Source organism: Armigeres subalbatus, chromosome 2, assembly GCF_024139115.2.
Source record: "Armigeres subalbatus isolate Guangzhou_Male chromosome 2, GZ_Asu_2, whole genome shotgun sequence".
Taxonomy (NCBI): domain Eukaryota; kingdom Metazoa; phylum Arthropoda; class Insecta; order Diptera; family Culicidae; genus Armigeres; species Armigeres subalbatus.
The window spans coordinates 323,011,868-323,029,034 of record NC_085140.1 but is presented as its reverse complement, the minus strand read 5'-3'; the positions used below and the strand labels follow the sequence as shown (position 1 = coordinate 323,029,034).

Here is a 17,167-nt window from a genome sequence, read left to right as displayed (position 1 = left end):
AGGCTAACACGATGATACTTTTATGCCCAGGGAAGTCGAGACAATTTCCAATCCGAAAATTGCTTAGACCGGAACCGGGAATCGAACCCAGCCACCCTCAGCATGGTCTTGCTTTGTAGCCGCGCGTCTTACCGCACGGCTAAGGAGGGCCCCAATTCAGAATTATGTGGACGGAAATGGAAGCAGAATACGGAGATTCGTTGTGTTAGTTCGTTGGCTAAACCATGATACCTTGCTTAAGAGCGAAGAAAATCACATTATTTTTACAAGACAAAGCTAAACCAATGCCCAAGCTGCATGATCCTGAATGGCTTGGCCTTTATAGTACATGTCACTAAACATCTCAATGACTTGAACATTAAGCTGCAAGTTAGGGATCAATAGGTTGAACTTTTATTATCCAACATACAAACTATTGAAACAAAATTGAAACAATTTGGCACAATTGATTGTCGAAAACTAATGCTAATCTACCCTAATCCGGTAGATAACAGTTTTTTGCAAATCTGTTGAACATGCTGGTAAACTCGAAGCCTTTCGACATTACTTTCAAGCCTCTTCGCTAATGTTTCCTTTTCCTCGATCCCTTTTCCTGATGAAAATGCACCTGGAATGTTTCAAATGGAGATAACTGATCTCGAATGCAACAACCAACTCAAATTTAAATTTCATAAAGACAGTTCTCTTGTACGATATTTTCTCTCTCTAGAAGTACATATCTGTGTGAACAGCTCTTATTAGGAATGAAAGCAGTAAAAATAGTTGCTGATCTTCATTATCTGCTTGCGAAATTCGATCACCGATTGTGAAATCAATATCCAATAGGCCAATCTAGGCATTTCCGCACACCAATTCCTTAAATTTAAACTCAGTGCACAGGTAGATTGAGGTTAGGGAAACGCCACTGTATAATATACTGAAGGTGGTTCAGTTGTTCCTAATGCTTCCGGAGAGTGTAAAGAGAAGCTAACTTGTTGTAAAAAAGCTAGTATTGGCCGAAAATTTGAAAAAAGATGATCTAATGATTGGTGGTGACTTCTGGTCATCATCATGAGTAAATGGTTTAAAAGTTTGCAGCGGAATGTAAACTCTGTGATTGATAAGAGCATATGGCCAAGATCAGGTTACGATTCAGGTAGAGGATAATGTAGCAGGTGGCAATAAAAGTGCTCACCGCTTCGACGGTGGCGGCATTCGTCAAAATTTAGTTCATTAGCAATAGCATTCTCTTTTTTTCATCAGGAAAATCGTTTAAGTTCAACGAATTGTTTTGCTGATACTTCGAGCTTACATTTTTCTGCAAATACTCACGCAGTTCTGGAAGATCCATCTTTTAAGAAGAAAATTTGCGGAACTGAAGGCATCCATCTGTTCAAAATATAACACGTTTCGCTCATCCACAGTCAGTTTGCGGTTGAAAGGCACCGATGGTGCTTCCCTGCCTTTTTTGCCTTTTACGCCTCCTCATCTTTGTGCTGCTGACGTTTTTAGCGCGACTTTGAGAAATTAGATGCAAGTCAATCGTTTCTTTTTTCGTGAATTGTCAAGGATTACATTGCTACTTAAAACAAACAACTGACAAACATCAACGTACAAAACTCCCTTCGGGTACTGTTTTACAGGGTCTGCATAAGATAACTGCTGTCTTCATTTCTCAAAATTGCCCGTCTCTACACTTTTAAGCATGTTCAATTTGTAATTCGTAGGATCGAATGCAAACTTGTCACAACGTCGGAAATTTAACTTCGGACAGATTCAAGCAAAACATAATAGCTGTGTGGGGTAGTATCAAAGCTAAGAATGCGACGAGCTATATATGAAGTCTTTTTCTTGCACATTGCTTGAAGTAGTGAGGCAAAATTTACAGACTGTCGCGACTTTTCCCGGCAATAATAAAAATTTCACGGATTTCGCGGAAGCTATTTTTTGAATCTAAAAATTGTTGGTACAGTGGGTTAGAATTTTTAAAATCTACTAAGTAGCCATATTATTACGATTTAAAGATTTTTTCGTGATAAGATCATTCGAAAGGTTATCGTAATTCGAACATTTCAGATCAATATTTTACGGATAATAAATTAGTTCCTGTTTTAAAGGCATTTAAAGTTTCTTTTTTCCATACCTCGTTGTGCTATTTTTTTGTATTTTTCTTTTTTTCTTTTTTGACAGCTTCAACAAATGGGAGAGGTCTATACACCTTCTATTCGTGGTATTTTGCAATGAACTTCAAAAGAATCTGATATTGATCATCCCTTTGGTAGGAACCCGTTCACCTTTCGCTAATTCCATCAGAAAATATATTCTATCGGTAACCAAAAATTCCCAATAACCGCTAGAAACCCCTTTGGATGTTCATCACAAAATGTTTTACCGTGGATGGATTTATATCTCCAATTGCATCGGTTTAACATCTAATTCCGAATGTAGAACCCTGCCTTCCGATGAATCATCGCTACTTGTATCGCTAACTTGACAGCTTCTTACTCCGAACGCTATCCATATAAACATCGACGTAGGATCGATTTTTAATCGCGGCAGCTGCTTGAGGATATTCCTTTTCATTCCATGACGCATCATTCCAGTTTTGCCTTTCTCGTATACTAAGTATAGGTAAAGGCTATACGATCACTCCAAAACCAAATTGTTGATAGAAGGCTCGAAGGCCCACAGTGTTATATATCAAATGACCAGCGGCGTCTCGTGGACTTTTGGTATACCTGTTCTACCATCCTGCTAAAAATGCTTCAATATGCTGAGTGGTTTCAAATGAAAGTTGTTCATATAATCTAATATTACAACCTTTTATTGTACACCTCAACAAAATATTAAAAAAAAAATTAAATAGGAAGGATTTGCAAAACAATAAACAGCCTTTTGATCTATTTTGTTCCAAAAAGATTTTGAATTGAGATGCACTTAAAATCTCGCAAGTCGTCCAAAATCTAACTTGGTAACAGTTGGCGATAGCTGGATATTACTCAGGATAGAGATCTTTCCACCATTCGGGGTGCACAGGACCCATATCCGCTAACATTTAAACTCTCACATATTTGATTGCTATAAAAGAAGTTTTATTAACCATTATTAGTATCATCATCATTTGATACGACCCCAGATTGTGACGACCAATGAGTCACATTTAGAAGCTGAATTATTTCAAGTTATTTTATTTTGGAAAATTTAGTAAAAAATATACCTTTTTTCTATGTTTAGCTGATGTTTAGTTTTAATTGATTTTCGTTATTCGTAAAAAAGCATAATTTGCTGAATTGTTTTTGGTTAATATTCATTTGAAGAAAAAAGTAAAAACAAACCGTTCGCAATCATCGGAATATGAGCGGAAGTGCGTGCCTTTCGGCAAAGCACAGCTCGACACTCCGACCGAGTCTAAACCGAAGGTACGTCGCGTCGTTGATTGTTCTCGCAGCACATCGAACGGGTTGGACTCCTTCGCAACATCTCAGCACTTGCACCTAAACGTGCCTGCTTCGCATATGCGAAAGCGGATGGTGTGAGGAAACGGAGAAAGCTGGCAACGCTCACGCTGGTTCTCCGCGCGCGGAGAACGAGTTAGGGCGATGACATACTGACGCGTCGAGCGATGCGGAGCGCGTCCAAGCACTCGTAAAGCAGAATATCAGCAAGAGAAATTCTTTTGTCTTGGACGCGTTCGCGCACGCACACGCGTGAGTATGTCATCGGCCTTAGCGTAACAAGGCGGGAATTATTTCAAAACATTTGGCATGGCGCAAAGCTTTAAATTTGACTTCTGGCAGCGCTGCTGTTGGTTCTTCATTATGAAGCGTACGACTGGCAAAAGCTTTCCACCTATTATCCATGGATATGGTATTATCCATCGGGGATGTGGCGTGGCATGTGGAGTTGAATTGATCTGTCTACGAAATATTTGTTTCGTTAGATGTTAAAACATCATTGGAAATAGGACGTAAAACTTTGCTTAAACAGTTTTACTGAGAAATTATTTGCCCTAAAAATTAATTGCTTAGAAATTAATTGTAAGTACATTAAGTTACCTACTTCTGAACCAAAAATGGTTACCTGTTCCATGAACAGGTAGAACGCATAGACGAGGCGCCTCTGCAAATGACTCAGCTCGACGAATTGAGGCGATGTCTGTACGTTTGTGTGTGTGTGTACAAAAAAATGTGAGACGTACTTAACCTTATCCGTTTGTTCACAACTGGTTCACAACTACGCGGAATCCTACCTAATTTTTCGCTATTGAAAATTGGCCCAATCGGCCCTTGCGTTCCGGAGTTATTAAAAAAATGTTTCCCTTGGAAAAAAAAAATCCAAAATCAATTTTTTTTTTAAAACTTGCAATGCATTCAAATGAAAGCAAGTACAGATATGTTCCGTTTTTATCATCACGGTCCGTGATTTTCAGTTGATAAAATCGGAACAGAGACAAAATCCGAATAATTTCATTTGACGATTTTTTTTGGCTAAAATTTTAGTAATAATGATATATTGCTGGCAAAACTCAAGATTTTCAGGTTCTAACTTTTTCAAATGCTAAGGTGCTGTCCATAAACCACGTGAACATGCTAGTGGGAGGATTAGTGAAAAGAGACCAAAGTTATTATACATAGGAAATGTATATATTGATCATCAATGGTGACTGGTTCCTCAACCTGGCAAGTAAGGAGTGTATCAAGGGAACGTCCATAAATTATGTTACGCAAAAATTAACCATTTTCAATCCCTCCTCCCTTCATTGTCCCACTTTTAGTATTTCCTAAAAATTGATATGAGTTGTCACACTTTTAGAAACCCTCATTAAGAGCGTGACGTAATTCATGGATAAGATAAGTTGGCATCTGTTGATAACATAACAATAAATTTGAAAATATTTGACCTCTTTAGCCCTTTCGGGACGGATGGGTCATATAAGCCCAGCGATGGGTCATATATGCCCAGGTCCCCAGTTTCTTCAGGTCAAGTTTGACTACACCCTGAAGACCTAGATATCCAAAACCTTGGGAAGCTTTTGCTTCTGACCGCATGCAGATGAATCTGAAAAAAATTGGATCTTATATCACAATATCTTCTATATAATAAAAATGAAATGGTCTGTGTTCGTATCCGCATAACACGAAACGGCTGAATGGATTTTCTTCATTCCTTCAGCAGTTAGGTTCGTTATAGTTTCCGACGGGTTTATATGATATTTCCTCATGCGAAAATCACGAGTAGGGTAGAGCAAATCGTGATAAAGATCCTGCATATTTTCGCCTACTATGCAGGGCAACATCTGCCGGATCGACTAGTTGTTTAATAAATCTGAGCACTCAATCAAGTTTAGTCGTCTTGATCGTAGAGATAGTGATCAGTTTTCTGAAATGGAGACGTCTCCTTAATAAAGATACTAAGAAAAATTTGGAATATGAGATGCTCAAAGTTCTTCAAAATGTTTTAGATTTCAGCCTACGGTATTTACTAGATCAACCAAGGCGTATGCAATGCCTTCAGCATCGGTATATACCCAATCCAGTCCAATAGGCACATAAGCATAATGTAAATCCAATTTTCTCGTCGAATACGCGATGTTCAAGGTACTCAAAAACGTTGCCAAGTTCAACCCAAAGCTTGTGTCATTACAGTGTCATCAACATCGGTTGGGTACATCCTGGTCCAATAAGCATATGCGCACCATGCAAACCAAATTTTCTTGAATTCTAGATGATCAAGGTACTCCAAAACATTCCCGAGTTCAGCTCAAGGTATCTGCCAATCAATCAATCAAGGTTTTTGCAATGTTCTTATCCTTAGCATATGCTTAATACAAATAGAGTAGAGTGGGTCAAGAGTACGCACTTAGTTTTCAATCGATCATGTGATTAAATGAAATTATCATTTAGATTAAATTGTGTTTTCGGACTATATTTGGGTGTACAACAAGTCCTAATACAATTTCATTATTTCGCTTCAGTGCTTTGTTCGCTAAGTCCTTTCTAACACCAAATTACTTCAACTTATCCTTAAAACTTGTGATAATTTTCGATTTCTGTCCCTTTTTTCTTAGTTGAGGATCTTTACGCTTTAGAAGTAGTCTTATTTCGGCGGGAGATACGGGTTTGACATCAGAACTTGAAGATTCACATGCGTACTCTTGCCCCACCCGTACCTGCGTACTTTTACCCCACAGCCCCAAAATTTATTCAGGTAATGGTTTTGACTTCTTGGAAAACCAACCGGATTGGTGTTCTGCACCATAAAGTACTCTATACAATAGGTTATCGAAATGGTATAATGTTCACCTGATTGAACGTATGTATGGTAATGGAACAGTAGTTGCGGAAACACAATTATTTTTAGTAAAATGACCAAAAAGTTATTTAACTCCATGTCTCCTTGTTGTTTATTCAAATCGTTCCCAATTACACATGATAATAGTTGGCCAGAATACCTGTCAAACTGATGCAGTGCTGCTAGTTTATCTTTTTTATTACTTCAAAAAATCAAAAACGTACTCTTACGTACCCCACGCGCACTTTTGCCCCACTCTACTCTATCGAATAGAAATAATGTAAACCCAATTTTCTGGAATACTAGGTGTTCATGGTACTCAAAAAAAGGTTTTCGAGTTCAGTTCAAAGTATCTACTACTACAGTTCAAGTATCAATCATGACTTTTGCAATGTCCTTAGGGTGAGTTAGATCCGGTCCTGTCTACGATGTTTTCGGGTGGGAATCATTCTAGATTCCTTTTGCATAGCGTTTCTTTCGTACTTGCCCCACCAATAAGCACAATAAGCACTCCAATTCACCAAATCGCCATATAAGGGCAATATACGGCTATTCTTAAACTTATAAGCATTGAAGTAGTACTATATGGCCAGTTTGGCGAATTGGGTACTCATGCAATGGCGGGCATAGAAAAGTTTTCAATTAATAACTGAGGAAATGCTAATAGTTGAGGCAATGCTAAGTTGAAAAGCTGGCCAAGTTCCAGTTGGAATGTAGAGCCATAGGAAAAGAAGAATAAGAAGATGTCAAGATGTCCAAAGTCCTCTTAAATGATCTTGAGTTAAGATCAAGATATCTACCAGATGCACAATAACTAAGGAGGTGTTTGTGTCAAGCAATTTGGCTGCGGACTTTTTTGTGAAGGCGTATAACGGACTTGGATGATGCAATCAAACAACACGACTTCCAGAATATTTTAGCCAACCATAAAGGCCTGCAATGGCTAATAAAAGTGATGATGGACATATATCTAACATCATTCAAAAGTTGGGTCATTGGATAGGTCAAAGTCGTTTTGAAAATTTGGTATTCAGATGATTTGAAATCCAAGACGTTTTGAAGAGATGTAATACAGTCGGTGTCGAAATGTGGAACAGAAAATTGTTCGAAAGGACTATCAAACCGTGAAAATATTTTAGTATGGCATCATTTGTTTCGATTCGATATCGATTCTTAGCACATCAACTTATGGAGGGTCTAAAAGAATTAAGTGATATCCTACAAGCTCAATGGAACTGCTGCTGATGCACTGATATATCATAAAAAACTTGGTTGATCGAGTAGATCACATGTTCCGAACTCCAGGACGTTTTGGAGAACCGAAGTAATGTAGTAGTAGAAGTAATGAGTGAAATCCTATCGGTTCAATGTACCTGCTAAAATGTTCAACGATACACGAATACGTCGTTCAGGGTTGCTCGATCGGGTATATCACATGTTCTGAACTGCAAGACGTTTTGAAGACCCTGAAATAGTTTACGGTTATTCAAAACTCGATCAATGTATGTCTTATGATCACATAGATATTTTTGGACATATATCTCAGCTTACGACATTTTGTTTGTAGACATATTTCTTGATGCATTCGAGGATATGTACTCCAGAATAGTTTGGACGGCCTAGAACATCCGAAAAAAATATTTCAATGATTTTGCAGTTAAAAAGGCAATAATAAAGGGCAAACAAACCCGCATCTTGTCACTTTTATTTCGATGAGAGGAAGTCGGTGAGGAGAATCCTCTCTTGTTAGTTACGGCCTTATTACAATTAGTGCTTGAAATATTATAAATACAACATTCGACTAAAAACTAGCCCAAGTTTGTTTATTTTAAAGGCTAAATCTCTTAAAAAATATTGAATTTTCTTGTTGATAAAAACGGAATAATTTTGTTAACGAAATCGGAGCGTGAAAAAACGGAACATATCTGTAAATGTGAATTGATGGAAATAACATTTACATTGCACATTTAAGTGCATCTTTGACCTCTTTTATGTGCATTTTCTTGTTACTCTTATATGTTTTCTTGTTTTATAATACAAGAGAGAGGCAATATCACCGCGAGGTGAATTATTCTGGGTTTTGTATTAAGCCTTATCCGATTCGACGCGGAATCCTTCCTAATTTTTCGCTATTGAAACATGGCCCAATCGATCATTGCGTTCCGGAGTTATTAAAAAATATTGTTTTTTTTTATCTATTTTTCCATGCCATCTCCCATAAACAAAATTTCAAAACTCTAATGTACTTTTCACGTTAAATTTAATAATACAAAAGAAAGACACCATCACCGCTATTTGGATTATTCTGGGTTTTAGACTAACTTTTACCTTAAGTAACTTCTTTTGGCACATAATGACCTAGTTTGTTCAGCTGGCATATGCAAGTCCTAGCTTTCTGGTTCTGCTATAACTGACATGTGAAACCCCTTGTAGGCAAGAGTGGGTAGGGTATGTTATACAATTTGTCATAAGAGGAGTTCGTACAATTCCATTTAATTCCACCACTTGATTGTACCTTTGACAGATACTTAGGGGCCATACACTAATTACGTAAGCAATTTTTCTGGGATTTTCAACCTCCCATGTAAGATTTTTCCCATAGAATTAATTTTTATTTATATGCTGCGTAAGAAAATGGCAGATCCCCCTCCCCCCATAAGTGCTTACGTAGTTAGTGTACAAACCCTTATTTCGACCTCAATAGTAAGGTCGTCTTCAGTGTCGTGAATTCGATGGAAAATGATCAGCAAGTGAAAACATAATACCCCATGGATTTATCCCTCTAAAAATAATATTACATATCTTCTTCTTCTTCTATATACATAAAAATGAATTTCTGTCTGTCTGAATCATATAGACTCCGAAACTACTGAACCGATCGGCGTGAAAATTTGTATGCAGAGGTTTTTGGGGCCGGGGAAGGTTCTTAAGATGGTTCGAGACCCCTCCCCCTTTGGAAAGTGAGGCTCCCATACAAATGAGACAGAAATGTTTGCATAACTCAAGAACAAATCAGAGAATAAATCATCTTTAGGCGAAACGAAGTTCGTCGGGTCTGCTAGTATTAGATAAAAAGCAAATTATTCCATCAAGTTTGATACATTATTCGATGTTACAAACTGCATAGATAATTTAAGTGTCGATAAAGATTCAATTGTGCGAAGTTTCAATTCAATGTTTCAATTATTCGGCGAAATAGGAATCAAAACACTAGCAGATTTCGATGGATACAGTATTGATTTTATCACGTTTTCGACCCGATTTTGTTACCCCAAATATTTTTTCAAAATTTGATTTTTAGCAATGATTTTTATTAAATCACTTTTCGACAAGAAATTACGGGTTACGTTCACGTATTTTGCCTTTCCAAGGCATAAACAGATTCTTATTTCTGAAATAATTTGAAAAATTGAAATTATTTTTTTTCGATTTTGTTACATTTTCTATTTTATCATCCCAAAATTCACAAGGGATTGATAAAATGGGTATGTTACTGTATTATAAGTAGTCTAAAAGCATTGTTATTAGATACGTTTAAAGCACGTAAGATTTGATAAGGCAAATTATATGCATTTCTCCGAAACACCAATTAAACTGATAAGATTTGCGATTTCAATTCAAATCCACCTTAATCGTTTGTTCTACATAATTGTTTATATCTTGAATTCACATTTCAAATCCTGTTCAGAATCTTATTCACCTGACTCGAATGAATCAACCACTTTAAGGCGCATTCATTAGCATAGGTGATTCAGCTGGAGGACGTGACCTCCTTAGGAGGCGAAGTTAACTCAATGCTAAATTTATTCCCACCTCTGTGCATCCAAACAACACATGAACTAAACTAACAGCGAATTAATCTTCCAACACTGATTGACCCCTTTTTGTCGTCTTCTCGTGTTCGATTATTCTTTCCCCTCGCATTGCTATATGGTCCAGCAAACGTCGTCAGCCGCCCTGCTACTGCCAAACAAATGTAACGTGAACGCAAGAATCGAAGCACCGAACGCAGAAGAGCGCACGCATCACTCCCGTTTGCGCCGCCTAAAGCAGATATTCGGAAGAACACCAAGAAGCAGTCCATCCATATAGGTTTGCTGCAAAGCGACAGATGTAACGACAGCAAACCAAACGAACCAAGAAGCAAAAACAACAACAACAACTCCGGAGGACTGTAGAAAAATACACCCATTAAAAGCGAAAAGTCAGGGAGCATTTTTTAAAGAAAAGTGTGCGCGCGCGTCTGGTACGGAGAAGTCAATTTAGGAATTGGTTGAGAAGCAACCCTCTACCCGACTCCCCCCTTCATGTTAACATACACTGACGCTGCTCGCGACGACGATTGCTCTCGTCGAATGCGTCGAGTCCTTTGTGGCCGCGGTGCTCTCCGAACGATCGGTCGTGTGACCGTGAATTAATCATCATCACCCAAATAATAATAAACACCGGTCTCGAGTGACGACAACGAAGACACTCTACCATTATCGTAGCCATCGTCGTGCACGGTCAGTACAACGGATGGAGAGGCGCAGAGAAGTTACTTTCCTACCTACCAGTGCTCGGTGTCGGCAAAAATCGGGCCGAATAATAGAAAGTGTTTTTGCTTTGAATCGCAGCAATCTACGCGAATATCCATTTCAATTAAGGTGAAAAATCCGTATGTATAGTTATTTAACATCCATAATTACGGAAAGCAAAGAAATTAACTTCATAATAGTGCGATGCGTTGAATTAGTGCTTGATCTGGCGTCAAATAGTGACGGGCGGCAATTACAGAAGATGTAGCATTGAGTTTCGATGAATTATTCATGCGTTTCTAGTGGCCAAGATAAGATAAGCCGCCACCAAGTTATAATAGTGTGTGCTTGTGGATGTGCTTTTTTATGGGGAAAATCAAAAAGTTATAAAAGTAATCAAAGAACGGTGGTGCGTCGGGAAGAAAACGTCGAAGCAACAGTGGTAGAATCCCGCAAAATTGAAGCAAAAAGGCAGTGAGATTTACGACAATCGATTCGCAAGATATACGTGACTAATGGTATGAATGAGCGCTCGCTTTTTCTCCGTTATTGGTGGTCGTCGGATGGTATCCGTATCTCTATGCCGTGTAGGTCGACGCGACACAATAAACACATTAAACTCACCTATACGAAACATTTTCCATCTGTGAAATCGTTCCACAGTGTGCGGCAGTATGCGTGAGGCGGCGGCGACGACAACGAAGAAGCAACCTACCCAAGCACACTGAGAAATAAAAACACAAAACAGTGGAACGAATGGGCGCAGAAGGTAATAACAAATCGTCACACACATGATGATTATTGTTGTTGTTGTTGTTGTTTTTGGTGTTGTTCCTTATTACAAGTTTCTTGGCGGCTCTCGGATCGGCCCACTACTCGAAATCACAAACTGAAGGAGCAACTAGTGGAGAACAAAAAAATAAATAAATGGAAAATGTAAGTAAAAACCTCACACACAGCACAGAAGACACCGTACAAGCGATGGCAAAATAAAAGGCTAATTTTTCCACCCGTTCGTTGGTTTTATCTTTTGGCTTTTACGCTGTGGGGTCGGTCTAGTTCGGGTCTGATCGGTCGTCGGTGGAGGTGAGTCTTAGACCCCTCCTCCCCTTCTCCGTCCATCATTCTCCATACACACTTTGCAGATATGGATTGGCAACGGTAATTGCTATGCGATGGTTGTTGCTGTTGTTGAGTGCAGATGATTTCTGATTGAGGACATTGATGGAGATTGTCGGCTGCATGGGTTTTATTGGAATCTGGTTGAATGTGGAATGCATACAACTGGAATTGGGGGGGAGGGTGGTCTATTGAGAACGCTCACGCCTATGCTAACGCGTTAATACACACAACATCGACTTCAAGGGTGGTAACTTCACGGTCCGTATCATATAGACATAGCGGTCCGTACGCCATAGCGGATGATAGACAATGCTACACCCGCTTTCAACCTTTCAATGCACCGCCGATCTGTTGCACATCATTCGTGATAAAGATTTTATCGCCAATGAAGACCGCTGACATGCATAATCGACGTGGCTCGTGAAATTGAGCTTATCGTCGAGCATCACGCCCAGATGCTTAAAAGACCTCACGGAGTTAACTGTGCAGGTCCCTACTGTATAGTGTATCGGGGGACCAAAAAAGCAAAAAGTTGAGTAACTAGAATCTAGAATCTAAAGGTTTGGAAGCGTCCATTTGAGAGGCACGAAGGCTTTTTCCGAAAAGCTCAGTAGCTTCGTTGACAAAAGCTTGAAAGCCTTTTTTTAAAGAAACTTATAAGCTTCCTTTTGAGAGGCTTCAAATCCTTCTTTCAAAAAGCTCGGCAGCCTTTTTTAAGAGACTTGGAAGCCTCTTTTCAAGAGATTTGGAAGCCTCCTTTCAAGTTTCAAGAGGCTCGGAAACCTCCTTTCAAGAGGCTCAAAAATATCCTATCGAAAGGCTCGAAAGCCTATTTTCAAGACGCTGGGAAGCCTCCTCTCATGAAGCTCGGAAGCCTCCTTCCAAGAGGCTCGGAAGCCTCCTTCCAAGAGGCTCGGAAGCCTCCTTCCAAGAGGCTCGGAAGCCTCCTTCCAAGAGGCTCGGAAGCCTCCTTCCAAGAGGCTCGGAAGCCTCCTTCCAAGAGGCTCGGAAGCCTCCTTCCAAGAGGCTCAGAGCCTCCTTCCAAGAGGCTCGGAAGCCTCATTTCAAGAGGCTCGGAAGCCTCTCCTTCCAAGAGGCTCGGAAGCCTCTCCTTCCAAGAGGCTCGGAAGCCTCTCCTTCCAAGAGGCTCGGAAGCCTCTCCTTCCAAGAGGCTCGGAAGCCTCCTTCCAAGAGGCTCGGAAGCCTCCTTCCAAGAGGCTAGGAAGCCTCCTTTCAAGAGGCTCGGAAGCCTCCTTCCAAGAGGCTCAGCCTCCTTCCAAGAGGCTCAGGCCTCCTTCCAAGAGGCTCGGAAGCCTCCTTCCAAGAGGCTCAGGCCTCCTTCCAGAGGCTCAGGCCTCCTTCCAGAGGCTCGGAAGCCTCCTTCCAAGAGAGCTCAGAAGCCTCCTTCCAAGAGGCTCAGAGCCTCCTTCCAAGAGGCTCAGAGCCTCCTTCCAAGAGGCTCAGGCCTCCTTCCAGAGGCTCGGAAGCCTCCTTCCAAGAGGCTGGAAGCCTCCTTCCAAGAGGCTCAAGCCTCCTTCAAGAGGCTGAAAGGCCTCTTTCCAAGAGGCTCGGAAGGCTCCTTTCAAGAAGCTCAAAAGCCTCCTTTCAAGAGGCTCAAGAGGCTCGGAAGCCTCCTTCCAAGAGGCTCGGAAGCCTCCTTCCAAGAGGCTCGGAAGCCTCCTTCCAAGAGGCTCGGAAGCCTCCTTCCAAGAGGCTCGGAAGCCTCCTTCCAAGAGGCTCAGAAACCTCCTTTCAAGAGGCTCAGAAACCTCCTTCCAAGAGGCTCAGGCCTCCAAGGCTCAAAGGCCTCCTTCCAAGAGGCTCAGAAGCCTCCTTCCAAGAGGCTCAGGAAGCCTCCTTCCAGAGGCTCGGAAGCCTCCTTCCAAGAGGCTCAGGCCTCCTTCCAAGAGGGCTCGGAAGCCTCCTTCAAGAGGCTCAGAAGCCTCCTTCCAAGAGGCTCAGAGCCTCCTTCCAAGAGCTCAGAAGCCTCCTTCCAAGAGGCTCGGAAGCCTCCTTCCAAGAGCTCAGAGCCTCCTTCAGAGGCTCAGGAAGCCTCCTTCCAAGAGGCTCGGAAGCCTCCTTCCAAGAGGCTCAGGCCTCCTTCCAAGAGGCTCGGCTCCTTCAGAGCTCAGGCCTCCTTCAAGAGGCTCAGGAAGCCTCCTTCCAAGAGGCTCAGGAAGCCTCCTTCCAAGAGCTCAGGCCTCCTTCCAAGAAGAGGCCTCCTTCCAAGAGCTCAGGCCTCCTTCCAAGAGGCTCGGAAGCCTCCTTCAAGAGGCTCAGAGCCTCCTTGGCTCGGAAGCCTCCTTCCAAGAGGCTCAAGCCTCCTTCCAAGAGGCTCAGAAGCCTCCTTCCAAGAGCTCAGGCCTCCTTCCAAGGCTCGGAAGCCTCCTTCCAAGAGGCTCAGAAGCCTCCTTTCAAGAGGCTCAGGCCTCCTTCCAAGAGGCTCGGAAGCCTCCTTCCAAGAGGCTCGGAAGCCTCCTTCCAAGAAGCTAGGAAGCCTCCTTACAAGCGGCGCGGAAGCCTCCTTCCAAGAGGATTGGAAGCCTCTTTCCAAGAAGTTTGGAAGCCTCCTTCCAAGAGGCTCGGAAGCCTCCTTCCAAGAGGCTCGGAAGCCTCCTTCCAAGAGGCTTGGAAGCCTCCGTCCAAGAGGCTTGGAAGCCTCCTTCCAAGCGGCTCGGACGCCTCCTCCCAAGAGGCTGGCAAACCTCCCATCGAAAGGGTCAAACATATCCTTTCGAAAGGCGCAAAAGCCTCCTTCCAAGACGCTTGGAAGTCTCCTTCCAAGACGCTTGAAAGCCTCCTTTCACTTGGAAGCCTTCTTTCAAGACGCTTGGAAGCCTCCTTCCAAAAGGCTCGGAAGCCTCCTTCCAAAAGGCTCGGAAGCCTCCTTCCAAAAGGCTCGGAAGCCTCCTTCCAAAAGGCTCGGAAGCCTCCTTCCAAAAGGTTCGGAAGCCTCCTTCCAAAAGGCTCGGAAGCCTCCTTCCAAAAGGTTCGGAAGCCTCCTTCCAAAAGGCTCAAAAGCCTCCTTCCTTAAGGCTCGAAGCCTCCTTCCAAAAGGCTCAGAAGCCTCCTTCCAAAATGCTCAAAGCCTCCTTCCAAAGGCTCAGAAGCCTCCTTCCAAAAAGGCTCAAACCTCCTTCCAAAAGGCTCGGAAGCCTCCTTCCAAAAGGCTCAAAGCCTCCTTCCAAAAGGCTCAAAGCCTCCTTCCAAGAGACTCGGAAGACTCTCCTTCCAAGAGGCTCGGAAGCCTCCTTCCAAGAGGCTCAGAAGCCTTCTTCCAAGAGGCTCAGGAAGCCTCCTTCCAAGAGGCTCAAGCCTCCTTCAAGAGGCTCAGAAGCCTCCTTCCAAGAGGCTCAGAAGCCTCCTTCCAAGAGGCTCAGAAGCCTCCTTCAAGAGGCTCAGAAGCCTCATTCCAAGAGGCTCAGAAGCCTCCTTCCAAGAGGCTCAGGCCTCCTTCCAAGAGGCTCAAAGCCTCCTTCCAAGAGGCTCAGAAGCCTCCTTCCAGAGGCTCGGAAGCCTCCTTCCAAGAGGCCTCAAAGGCCTCCTTCCAAGAGGCTCAGAGCCTCCTTCCAAGAGGCTCAGAAGCCTCCTTCCAAGAGGCTCAGAAGCCTCCTTCCAAGAGGCTCAGGAAGCCTCCTTCCAAGAGGCTCAGAAGCCTCCTTCCAAGAGGCTCAGGCCTCCTTCCAAGAGAGCTCAAGAGCCTCCTTCCAAGAGGCTCAAGCCTCCTCCAAGAGCTCAGGAAGCCTCCTTCCAAGAGCTCAGAAGCCTCCTTCCAGAGGCTCAGGCCTCCTTCCAAGAGGCTCAGAAGCCTCCTTCCAAGAGGCTCAGGCCTCCTCCAAGAGGCTCAAGCCTCCTTCCAAGAGGCTCAGAAGCCTCCTTCCAAGAGGCTCAGAAGCCTTCTTCCAAGAGGCTCGGAAGCCTCCTTCCAAGAGGCTCGGAAGCCTCCTTCCAAGAGGCTCGGAAGCCTCCTTCCAAGAGGCTCGGAAGCCTTCTTCCCAGAGGCTCGGATTTTTTTTAGCCTGGTCCTCCTTTATGTAGTGAAGTTGTGTGACTTGGTTGAGTATCGGAACCTTTGGAGCAGTATACGGATTTGACGAAGTGTTACTACCAGGGAATCAATATTCGAGCAACGCCTAACAATATACTCTTTGTCATCAACAGAGTTTGTTACTGACAAACGCACCTAGCGACAAACCTTTATCAGAACCCGATCACAATATGACAAGAATCATTTGCCTTGCATGCTCTAATATCTCCGAAAATACGCTGCTAATTTTTTAATCATTGTTCGATTCTCGAATATTTCCATATAAGCAGAAACTATGATTGCATAAAACCGAAATTTTCACTAGAAATACAGTACTGACCCGATTTTGTCACTCCCCGATTTTGTCTACCCCCGATTTTATCACGTTTTCGACCCGATTTTATCACGTCCCGATTTTGTCACGTTTTCGACCCGATTTTGTCACCCCAAAAAAATTTATCATTCTTTTTATTTTCGTAAATAATACCAAAAACAACATTGATTTTCATGAAATAACTTCCACCGCCTGTAGTTTATTACGAACGACCTCTGAGTACCTGGGAAATATTCTGTAAGCAATTTCGACAAGAAATAACGGGTACCGTTCACGCATTTTGCCTTTCCAAGGCATAAAATGATTAATATTTGTGGAATGAATTAAAAAAAATGAAAATATTTTTTTTCCAATTTTGTCACATACCCTGTTTTATCACCCCAAAATTCACCAGGGGGGTGACAAAATCGGGATATTACTGTAATGCAAAATAACGGGATGAAAAGTTAGCAACAAGATTGTCTTCTTTTTTGTTGCTGACAAAAATTTTCGAATCTTTGTCATTATTATCTCAGACAAAAACAAAGCTTTGTCGTTGGTTCTCTTTTGTCGCTTGTTTCGCAGGCGCATTCCAAAAAAAAAATGATTCCCTGGTTACTACCAATTGTGAGTGCAGTAATCGTCTATTTTCAGTTTTGGGAAACATCCCTTTATACGGCAGCTTTTTTAAAATTGCAAGTTTATTTGTTTTGCATTTTTCACCTCATGTTAATTTATACTCACGGATATCAGGCTTATAATCATGATTATGCAATGTTGAAATAAGGCCACATTTTGAAAAGATATTGATAAAAAATCGATCTGAACGCGGTTGGATCTCGATGACCTTGGAGGGATCGATCTTGCTTACCATTACCAAGCAGGAAATGGATAAATGAGTCTTGTGCTTAAGTTCTT

At 42.0% G+C, this 17,167-nt stretch overlaps 1 protein-coding gene across 11 annotated transcripts in view; it reads left to right on the top strand.

Moving 5' to 3' along the window:
- LOC134212682 (AF4/FMR2 family member lilli) overlaps positions 1-17,167 on the top strand; it is a 319,987-nt gene that overhangs the window by 15,001 nt on the left and 287,819 nt on the right. The window contains exon 1 of one of the 11 annotated variants that reach the window (XM_062690744.1): positions 10,958-11,556. The exons of 9 other annotated variants lie outside the window; for them this stretch is intronic. The gene's annotated coding sequence lies outside the window, so the exon portion shown is untranslated. One more of the 11 variants, XM_062690742.1, reaches the window with a different exon arrangement.